Source organism: Nomascus leucogenys, chromosome 21 (genome assembly GCF_006542625.1).
Source record: "Nomascus leucogenys isolate Asia chromosome 21, Asia_NLE_v1, whole genome shotgun sequence".
Classification (NCBI taxonomy): domain Eukaryota; kingdom Metazoa; phylum Chordata; class Mammalia; order Primates; family Hylobatidae; genus Nomascus; species Nomascus leucogenys.
Window position 1 is genome coordinate 26,589,367 of NC_044401.1, and position 10,389 is coordinate 26,599,755.

Genomic DNA, 10,389 nt, shown 5'->3' on the forward strand with positions numbered 1-10,389 from the left:
GTCTTAACTCATTTTAGCAATAACTCAAGAGTCCACAGTCCAAAATCTCATCTGAGAAAAGGTAAGTCCCTTCTGCCTATGAGTCTGTAAAGTCAAAAGCAAGTTAGTTACTTCCAAGATACAATGTGGATACAGGCATTGGGTACATGCTCCCATTCCAAATGGGAGAAACTGGCTGAAATAAAGGGGCTACAAGCCCCTTGCAAGTCTGACAGCCAGCAGGACAGTCATTAAAACTTATAGCTCCAAAATAACCTCCTTTTACTCCGTGTCTCACATCCAGGGCACACTGATGCAAAGGGTGGGCTCCCAAGGCCTTGGCAGCTTCAACATTGTGGCTCTGCAGGGCATACCTCCTGTGGCTATGTTGAGCACCTGCAGCTTTTCCAGGTGCACAATGTAAGCTGTCAATAGAACTACCACTCTTGCATCTAGAGGATCATGGCCTACTTCTCACAGCTCCACTAGGCAGTGCCCCAGTGGGGACTCTGCGTGGGGGCTCCAACATCACATTTCCCCTCTGCACTGCCCTACTAGAGGTTCTCCATGAGGGCTCTGCCCCTGCAGCAGATTTCTGCCTGGATATCCAGGCATTTCCATACATCTTCTGAAATCTAGGTGGAGGTTCCCAAACCTCAACTCTTACCTGCTGTGCACCTGCAGGCCCAACACCACGTGGAAGCTGCCAAGGCTTGGAGCTTGCATCTTTGGAAGCCCCTTTTAGCCACAGTTGGAGGTAGAGCAGCTGGGACACAGGGCACCATGTCTCAAGGCTGCACTGAACAGCTGCACCCTGGGATGGGCCCATGAAACCATTTTCTGGGCCTGTGATGGGAGGGATTTCCTGAAGGTCTCAGAAGTTCCCTTGAGACATTTTCCCCATTGTCTTGGCTATTAACATGTGTCTCTTCTTATGCAAATTTCTGCAGCCAGCTTGAATTCCTCCCCAGAAAATGGGTTTTTCATTTCTACCACATGGCTGGGCTGCAAATTTGCCAACATTTTATGCTTTGCTTCTCTTTTAAATACATTTGAGTTTCAGATAATCTCTTTGTTCATACATACAAGTAAACATCTTTAGCAACAGCCAGGTTGCATTTTGAATGCTTTGCTGATGAGAAATTTCTTCCGCCAGACACTCTAAATCATCTCTCTCAAGTTCAAAGTTCCACAGATCTCTATGGCAAAGACAAAATGCCACCAGTCTTTGCTGAAATATAGCAACAGTGACCTTTACCCCAGTTCCAAACAAGTTTCTCACCTCCATCAGAGACCATCTCAGCCTGCACTTCACTGTTCATATCACTATCAGCATTTTGAATGGTCAAAACCATTCAACAAGTCGCTAGGAAGTTCCAAACTTTCTCACATCTTCCTGTTTTCCGAGCCCTCCAAACTATTCCAACTTCTGCCCTTTACCCTGTCCCAAAGTTGCTTTTACATTTTCAGTATCTTTATACCAGCGCCTCACTCTTCTGGTACCAGTTTTCTGTATTTGTCCATTTTCACGCTGCTATAAAGAACTACCTGAGACTGGGTAATTTATGAAGAAATGAAGTTTAATTTAATCACAGTTCCACAAGCTGTACAAAAAGCTTGACTGAGAGGCCTCAGGTAACTTACAATCATGGCGGAAGCCAAAGGAAAAGTAGGCAGCACATCTTACTGTGGTGGAGCAAGAGAGAGAGAGAGAGAGCGAAGGGAGAAACACTACACACTTTTAAACCATCAGATCTTGTGAGAACCACTCACTATCAGGAGACCAGCAAGGGGGAAATGTGCCTAATGACCCAGTGACCTCCCAACAGGCTCCTCGTCCAATTCAATATGACAATTCAACATGACATTTGGGAGCGGACACAAATCCAAACAATATCATCCAAAAAAATAAGTATTGAGAATGTGCCAGCAGACTTAGGGAAATGAAAATATTTAAATGAATTTACTATGAGAGACTGAAAATCCCCTACCCGATTATACTCCCTAGGAGGACCCAGAGGACCTATCGTCACAAAGATCATAAGAAACATACTAGCAAAAGAGGCACCAGAATCTTTGAAAATCCCAGTGAATATGCCCTTTGCAGGTAGGAGGTGACAGTAGGAGATGCTTCCTACTGGGCTCTTTAGTTTCAGTAGGAATTCCATAATTCTAGAATAGCAGAGGCCAACTGCAGCACTTAAATGTCAGAGTAAGCTAGAGTAGCAGAGTGTCTTAACCCACAGAGATTGGTGAGAATGTTTGTCTAACAGACTATGGTGCTTCAAGATGCAATATAGATGCAGAGCTGATTATGATGTCATTTTACTCCATGAAACTAGAAACAGAATAATCAGCATCTGGAAATCAGAAGGTTAAGGTGAATCACTACATTGCAAAATTACAATCTCTCACCCAATTTTCACATCTAAGTCAGTTCACATATACAGAGTGCATTAATTAAAGAGTATATTAGTTTGCTAGGACTGCTACAATAAAGTACCACAGACTGGGTGGATCCTCCAATAAAAATTTATTTTCTCATGATTCTGAGGGGATAGAGGTTTGATATCAAGGTATCAGCAGATTGATTCTGAGGCCTTCCTCATTGGCTTGTAAATGGCCATCTTCTCCCTGTGTCTTTACATGGTCTTCCTTCTGTACCTGCCTCTATCAAATTTCCCCTTTTTATAAGGTGTATTAGTCCATTCTCACATTGCTGTAAAGAACTGTCTGAGACTGGGTAATTTATAAAGAAAAGAGGTTTAATTGGCTCATGGTTCTGCACACTGTACAGTAAGCATGGCTAGGGAAGCCTCAGGAAACTTATAATAATTATGGAAGGCAAAGGGGAATTGGTTTGTCTTACATGGCTAGAGCAGAAGGAAGAGAGTGAAGGGAGAGTTGTTACAAAGTTTTAAACAGCCAGATCTCACAAGAACTCACTATCATGAGAAGAGCCAGAGGGAAATCTGTCCTCGTGATTCAATCACTTCCCACCAGATCACTCCTCCAACACTGGGGATTATCATTCAATATGAGATTTGGGAAGGGACACAAATTCAAATCATATCATAAGGACAAAATTCACTGGGTTAGGGCCCTTCCTAATGACCTCATTTTAACTTAATTACCTCCTTAAAGGCCCTATCTCCAAAAACAGTCACATTCTGAGGCACTGGGGATCAAGACTTCCGTGTATGAATTTTGAGGGAACACAATTCAGTCCATAATAGGAAGGAATTTATATTCCCTTGAGGAAGGGCCTCCACAAACATATGTAGTAATCATTCTTTTAATACCTCCCTAAAGATACCTTGGAGCCTGTATTAGGGAATGGAGAGTGCCCAAACTCTCCAGGATGCTGATACCAGAGGACCTGAAACCCCACCATAGGATGAGGGGGGTTACAAAGATGAGGTGAGAAAGAGAACTTCCCCCCAAGTTCATATCACAGTGGTCTCCAATTCCCACTGAATGACTCAGTAGTTAATTTCTTAGTCTCTAAGTATGTAACTGAGTAGATATCAAGTAGCTGGCATGCTCTCACTTTAGTTCTCTGACTTGCAACAGAAGAGCCATATTGTAGAAAACGTTAAGTGGAAGCACTTTAACCTGCCACTGAACTCTGTCAAGATTGTGAAGAAGCAATATTGCAAGCCAGGAGGATTTTTAGAGATTATTACTCCCTCAGAAATAAGTTACTCAAGACTGGTTATTCTCAAGGTACACTTTTTTGATTCACCTGTTTTTCCTCTGTAAAACCAGATGGATCATAGCAAACAAAAAAATTATAAACTTAATCAAGTGTTAGCCTTACTTACAGGTGCTTCTTGCTGAAAATAGTTCTTTACTGAAACACATCAACATGGCCTGTGCTATGATCTGTTGAATACACTGTTTTCCATCCCTATCAGTAAGGAAGCTAGAAAGAAATTCTCTTTTACGTGGGAGATGCAGCAGTACACATTCCTGTCTTTCCCCAAGGCTGCGTTAACTATTTCATTGCCTGTTGTGGGAAAACAATACTGTTTCACAGGAAATTTCATCATCTTGATATTGTGCAGAACAGCATTATTTGTCCATTAAAATAAGAAAAAAATGCTAATTGGGCCTAGAAAGCAGTAAGTAATCTGATAAGACATAGTTGCCAGGGGGTAGAAGATAAATGCCGTGAAGATTGGGGCCAGGCATGCCCTATTATGAAGTTTATAGTTATCCAGTGGTCAGAAGAACAACGAGGCATTCTGTTTAAAATACAGATTGCTGCATTTTGAACCCCCATGACAAAAAAAAAGAAATACATCACTAGGTGATCTTTTGACACTGAGAGAACAATTGGAAATTCTATTTTGACCTATTTATGAAGTGTCTTATAAGGCTGACAGTTTTGCATAGTGCCCGGAGCAAGAGAAGTTGTTGCAGAAAGTCTAAGCTTGATCCAAGCTGTCCTGGCTCAAGTTACATATGACCTAGCAGATCTGTTGATGCTAGAAATAATCATGGTAGATAAAAAGGCTTTGTGGCATCTCTGGCAAGTCAAAGTAGGGGAGTCACTGCACAAACTCTGAGGACTGTGGAGCCAAACCATGCTTTATGTGTCATAGAACTATCAGGCCTTGAAAAATAGCTTCCTTTGTGCTAATGAGCCCTAATAGAAACTGAAGGCCTGATCATGGGATACCAAGAAACTGTGTATTGGAGCTTCCCATGATGTCATATGGCAGGCAGCAATTAATTGTGTTACAGAATGATACATTCAGGACAGTACCTGAGCAGAAGTGCCCTAACACTCACTAAACAGGAAGGAAAATACTTGGATGTACTTTTCAGATAGGTTGTTACTGGTACTGGCCATAGATTGTCTATTGCTGTATTATTCTTCCATTCAGGAGTGGCTCTAAATGACAAACAGTGAAGGGAAACCTGCTAATAACAGAGTTGTCAGCAGCACATTTGGTCATTTTCTTTACATGCAGATTTTCATGTCTCACATTAAGACTCACAAGAAAGTATTCACTGCAGAATAAGCACCAAATAGTCCTGAGGGCAGGATTACTTTTCCCAGGAATGTCAGAAGACTTTCTCCTCAGCCAACTCAATCCTGGAGAAATGAGCCATGGATGAAGGTAAGGATGCTATACATGGATCCAAGAGTGTGGGTTTCCTCTCACCAAGGCCAGTCAGACTACTGGTGCTGCTGAATAACCAGTTTACCAGCAGCAGAAATGATGATGAGCCTTCAAGAAGGCAGGGGAATAATTATCCCTCTTTTTTGACTTTGACTATATCTGATCTTTAATATGTTGGAGGGTAAGTAATACATTTTTTCAGACTCAATATCTACTCTAAAATATAAATGTTTTTCCTTCCCACAGTGGCTTTTCCACTATTGTATGTTACACAATAGTGTGTGAGAGTAAAGGCCTCATTTATGACAAAATTGTTGCAACAATAGGAATACAACAATGGGTTCCTCCAGTGTTATTATCAACCTTGCCTCCCAGAGCATCCAATCTAATAGAAACGAGCTATATTATGTTAAAGTCTCAGGTAAGTCACTGTCATAAGAATATCCTGTGGGTTGGTGTCCTTTCTTCTAGCATGTGTTAGTATGCTGAATCAAAACCAAAAGCAAATGCTGTGTCCGAATAACTAGCATACACAGGTCCATAAAGAAAAAGTTTGAAATATAGTCGGCCCTTATAGTTATTTCCATTAACGCATATGCGGAATTTGTGATACCTATTCCTATGACACTAGATTCTCTCAGATTAGAGGTCCTGATTCGAGGGGAGGAAGTAGGGGTTCTTCTACAAAAAATAATGGCAAGGGTTCTACTGAACTTGAAACTGAAACTATTATTTTGGGATCTTCATGTCATGGGAATGAAAGGCAAAAAAAAAAAAAATACAAAGAAGAAGAAGAAGAAAGAAAAAAAGAAAAGAAAAGTTAGTACACTAGGGCACTATTGACCATGACTACCATAAACAGCTAGGACTGCCACTACACAATGGGGCAGTGAGAAGTATGTCTGAAAAAAAAAAAAAAAGACTTATGAGGGCATTTCGTGGTGCTCTGTGCTTTCTAATAACCATGAACAAGCAATTACAATCCCGGTGTATTAAAACAATTCAATTAAAAATTCAGATCCTTCAGGGCTAAAGATGTGCATCATTTTACTAGGCAAGCAACTTAGACAAGTTGAAATTCTGGCTTAGGGCTGAGGGTAAAGTAAACCTAGAATGAGTGCTTGAGAAGGTAGATAATGAATAACAATGATGGCCTCAGGACACGCTGAGCCTTGGGGAACACTACTATCAAATAATCCTATGGATTTAACAGAGAGTAGGAAAACATTTGGGTGGTTCAAGAGTTGGACTGTGTTTATATTCATCTCTAGTGCCCAATTTCAAATCCTGCCAGTCTCACCTTTTGCTCCACCAATGGTAACCAGGGCTGTGGATGCTGAAACCAGCTGTACTCAAATGCAACCTATAAGCACTTCACTGCAGACCCATGAAATATACCTCCCACTTCTTACACAAGGGCTTCTCTAATGCTGCAGTGCAGGATGTTCACCGGAACTCATTGAGCACTCATGCATGTGTAGCCTAGAAATATGAACGAGGTATTGCCCATGGTGTCATGCTTGATCAATGGGTATGATCGGAGTTCCAAATACACTAGTCAAAGAATTCTAAAACACATTTTTCAGTCTTCTTTGGGCACACTGGATTACTCTGTCTGTCATTTCTCCTCTGCGAAATCCTGTTCCCCAAAAAACTACCTGCATGCAAAACTCCCTCTCGGCACCGCTTTTGGGGAATCTGGACTGTGGCGTGGACTGTGCATTTACTATTGAGAGCTTATATTCTAAGAACATGCACTTAACAAAAAATATAGTTAGGGACATTTCCTTTTAAATTAAATTGCTATATTTTCATGCTTTTCAAACTTCCAAAATCCTTCCTTAAAAGCAAAAAAAAAATTATGCAAGATTAATGTTTTCTACCTTTTAATGAAATTCAGCCATTGCATCAAATATAATTGACCTACGTTAAAATCTAAAGACATCAGCTATTATTAATGAAGTGTTTTAAGGCACATTTTGGAACTTGATCACAGTTAGAATATATATGAAGTTCTATATGATAAAGGATTAACTTATTAACCTTGGGGCATTTTCTCTGCATCAGCAAAGTTTGGGAGTATTGGAAGAGAAGCAGCAACTTGAATAATTTGTACAACTTTCTTTAACAGCACACCAAAGGGAAAAAAATAGATGAGTTGTTTTCAAATAATGAAACCTGCTTCTCAAGAGAGCAGTTGTCTATGAAGCAAAAACTGTCTGTTTACTCTTTGTGACTGCCTACTTCACCTATTATCCATCACCTCTCTGACCTTGAAGAATTCTTTCTGAATGTGTTTACAAAGGTAAAGACAAGTTGAAGGCAATTATCAAAGAAATTTGGGACAGTATGAAGCACAGAGAAACTTGCATTTTTTTAACCTAAGTATTCAACAATATTTGGCTTATTCTCAATTTCTTTTTTTTTTAATCTGCATTTTATTTTATTTATTTATTTTTTTTGAAAGTTTCTTTTTTATTATGATTATTATACTTTAAGTTTTAGGGTACATGTGCACAATGTGCAGGTTTATTACATATGTATCCATGTGCCATGTTGTTGTGCTGCACCCATTAACTCGTCATTTAGCATTAGGTATATCTCCTAATGCTATCCCTCCCCCCTGCCCCCACCCCACGACAGTCCCCGGAGTGTGATGTTCCCCTTCCTGTGTCTATGTGTTCTCGTTGTTCAATTCCCACCTATGAGTGAGAACATGCGGTGTTTGGTTTTTTATCCTTGCAATAGTTCACTGAGAATGATGATTATTCTCAATTTCAATTATTCCACCTTCTTCCATCATGCACCTCTTCATCTACAGTCAATATTTCAAAACTTTTATGGATGCTCATTTTCTTTTTTGGTTATTTTTCCTCCTTTTAAATACATCTTTTCTTTCTGATACTGTAGTTCTCAGTTACATGGGTATACTTATATTTCTTATTCAGATTTGCATATCATTCTATAATTCTTTGTGAAGTCATCTTTACGGTTTGGATTACCTTCATTTCCATATCATTGTTATATCTTCAGTTTATCACTATTAGATTTTCTGAGCTTATGTTTTGCACGTTTTCTGAGATCTCACTAAATTATTTGGTTTTGTAAATATATATTGTTTTATAAATATTTAATTTAAATTTATTGTTACCTGTATAAATGTATTGAATTATATATTTTAATGATAATAAAATAGGAAGTAATATTTAGACAATTTTTAAATTATATTCTTTATAGGTGAAATTTTACCAAGGTGGACATCAAACATTGCTGATAAGAATATAAATTTTCTACAACCTTTTGTATGAGGAAATTTGCAACACAAATCCATATGTTCGAATGGTCACACCCTTCTGATCCATTATGTATTTTGCTATCTATCCTATGATAATACTCAGTGATACAGTCAAAAACTTATGGGATGGGAATATGTATTCACTTCAGCAGTATTTATACTAGGAGAAAGTTCAAAAATACTTAATGACCTTATAGGATTGGCAAATACAATATAATTTATCTATACTATAGATTTAAAAATATATTTAGATACAATATTAGTGAAATGATAAAATGCTTTTTTTTTTTTTTTTTGATGAAGTCTCACTCTTTCACCTAAGCTGGAGTGCAGTGGCACAATCTTGGCTCACTGAAACCTCCGCCTCCAGGGCTCAAGTGAGTCTCCTGCCTCTGCCTCCCAAGTAGCTGGGATTACAGGCACTGGTGCCACCATGCCCAGCTAAATTTTTTTTTTTTTTTTTTTAGTAGGGACATGGTTTCAGCATGTTGTCCAGGCTGGTCTCGAACTCCTGACCTCAAGTGATCCGCCTGCCTCGGCCTCCCAAAATGCTGGGATTACAGGCTTACAGTAAAATGTCAAACAGAAAAAATACTGAACAGAATATTGAATAGCCAGTACTGCACATATTTTGAAAATAAAAAAAAATAAACACATAGATTGTAAATGTACAAAAATCAGGGATAAAATACTGTTAACAAGGCCTTTTGTAATAATGGAGTATCAGGTTGTTTTTATTTATGTCTTTATATTTCCCTGTACATTATAAATCTTTCTCTAATAAACATGTGTTTTTATATAATTCAGAAAAAAATATTTTTAAAAAGATTAAAATCAAATTTTGGGGTTCTGCTTTTTCTACAATTAGGAAGTAGACTGAAGCTTTACCACCACAAGATCTAATCACTAAGATATAAACTGTTAATAAAATAATGATGTTCTGTGCTCCTGATGACTGCATTAATTTAAAAAATTTTATTTCAAATGACAGAAACTCAAATGTGTTATAATGGCCCTGAGATATCAAACTTAATGAGTGTGAAATGCAGGTAGTCCATAGAATCGTATAGAAAAATAATTTTCTATGCATCTCTCCTCTGCTTCGTTTTATTCTTCATTATTGTCTTTTACAGATGCCTGGCTTTCTCCACAGAACAGAATACATCAACATTATATACTCTTGAGCTTCTCATCTAGCAAAGTTGTACCTCTAGATAGAATATGATCCTCTGACTCAAGTCAGAATTCAGTAAGATTCAGACCAACTTGATTTGGATAAGACGCCATCATTTGTGGCTAGAGAGAAATTAACAGAGAAGTTTCCATAAAACCACATTTGTAAAACTGAGAGTTAGAGAGGGTAAATTCAATAAGTAGGAGTTTGTTGAGGATACAATAGGTCCACTACAATAACCATGAAAATGTAAATTAACTAATAGAGTCTTTCTAAATGTATGCTTCTTTTACTATTTTAAGTGGGCTAAGTTTTATAGTACTATAGAACAGTGATTTGACTGTCTAGACCTATTCATAAAAGTTTTTGAAAGCCATTTTTCAGTGAGCTTATTATATATTATAATATATGGAGTATCTTTATTATTGAGACTATATATTCTTTAGAAAAGCTCTTTCCAATAGAAATATATGAGCCACATGTGTAATTTTAAGTTTTCTGGCACACATTTTTAAAAAGTAAAAACAAACAAGTGAAATTAATTTTAATGGTATATTTAATTCAACTGAATGTATCCAAAATATTATTATTTCAATGTGTCACATTAGCTACATTTCAAGTGTTCCACCCATCTATGGGTAATGGCTGCCCTATTGGATGGTGTAGCTCTATGATATATGGTTTATATAACGTAAATGCCTAAACTATATGCTCTATCTATAGGTTTGTATATGTATATTCTATGTAAATATAGAATAAATTTATTCTATAGGTCTATTCTATATTGTATATATTCTATTGTTATTACT

General features: G+C 37.9%; 1 long non-coding RNA gene across 1 annotated transcript; it reads left to right on the forward strand.

Annotated features, from left to right (window-relative positions):
- The first annotated feature begins 2,879 nt into the window (after positions 1-2,879).
- LOC115832070 lies at positions 2,880-10,135 on the forward strand. Its single transcript, XR_004027539.1, has 4 exons — positions 2,880-5,108; positions 5,358-5,532; positions 7,243-7,416; positions 9,540-10,135. It is a non-coding gene; the product is annotated as an uncharacterized LOC115832070 (long non-coding RNA).
- The last annotated feature ends 254 nt before the right edge of the window (positions 10,136-10,389 follow it).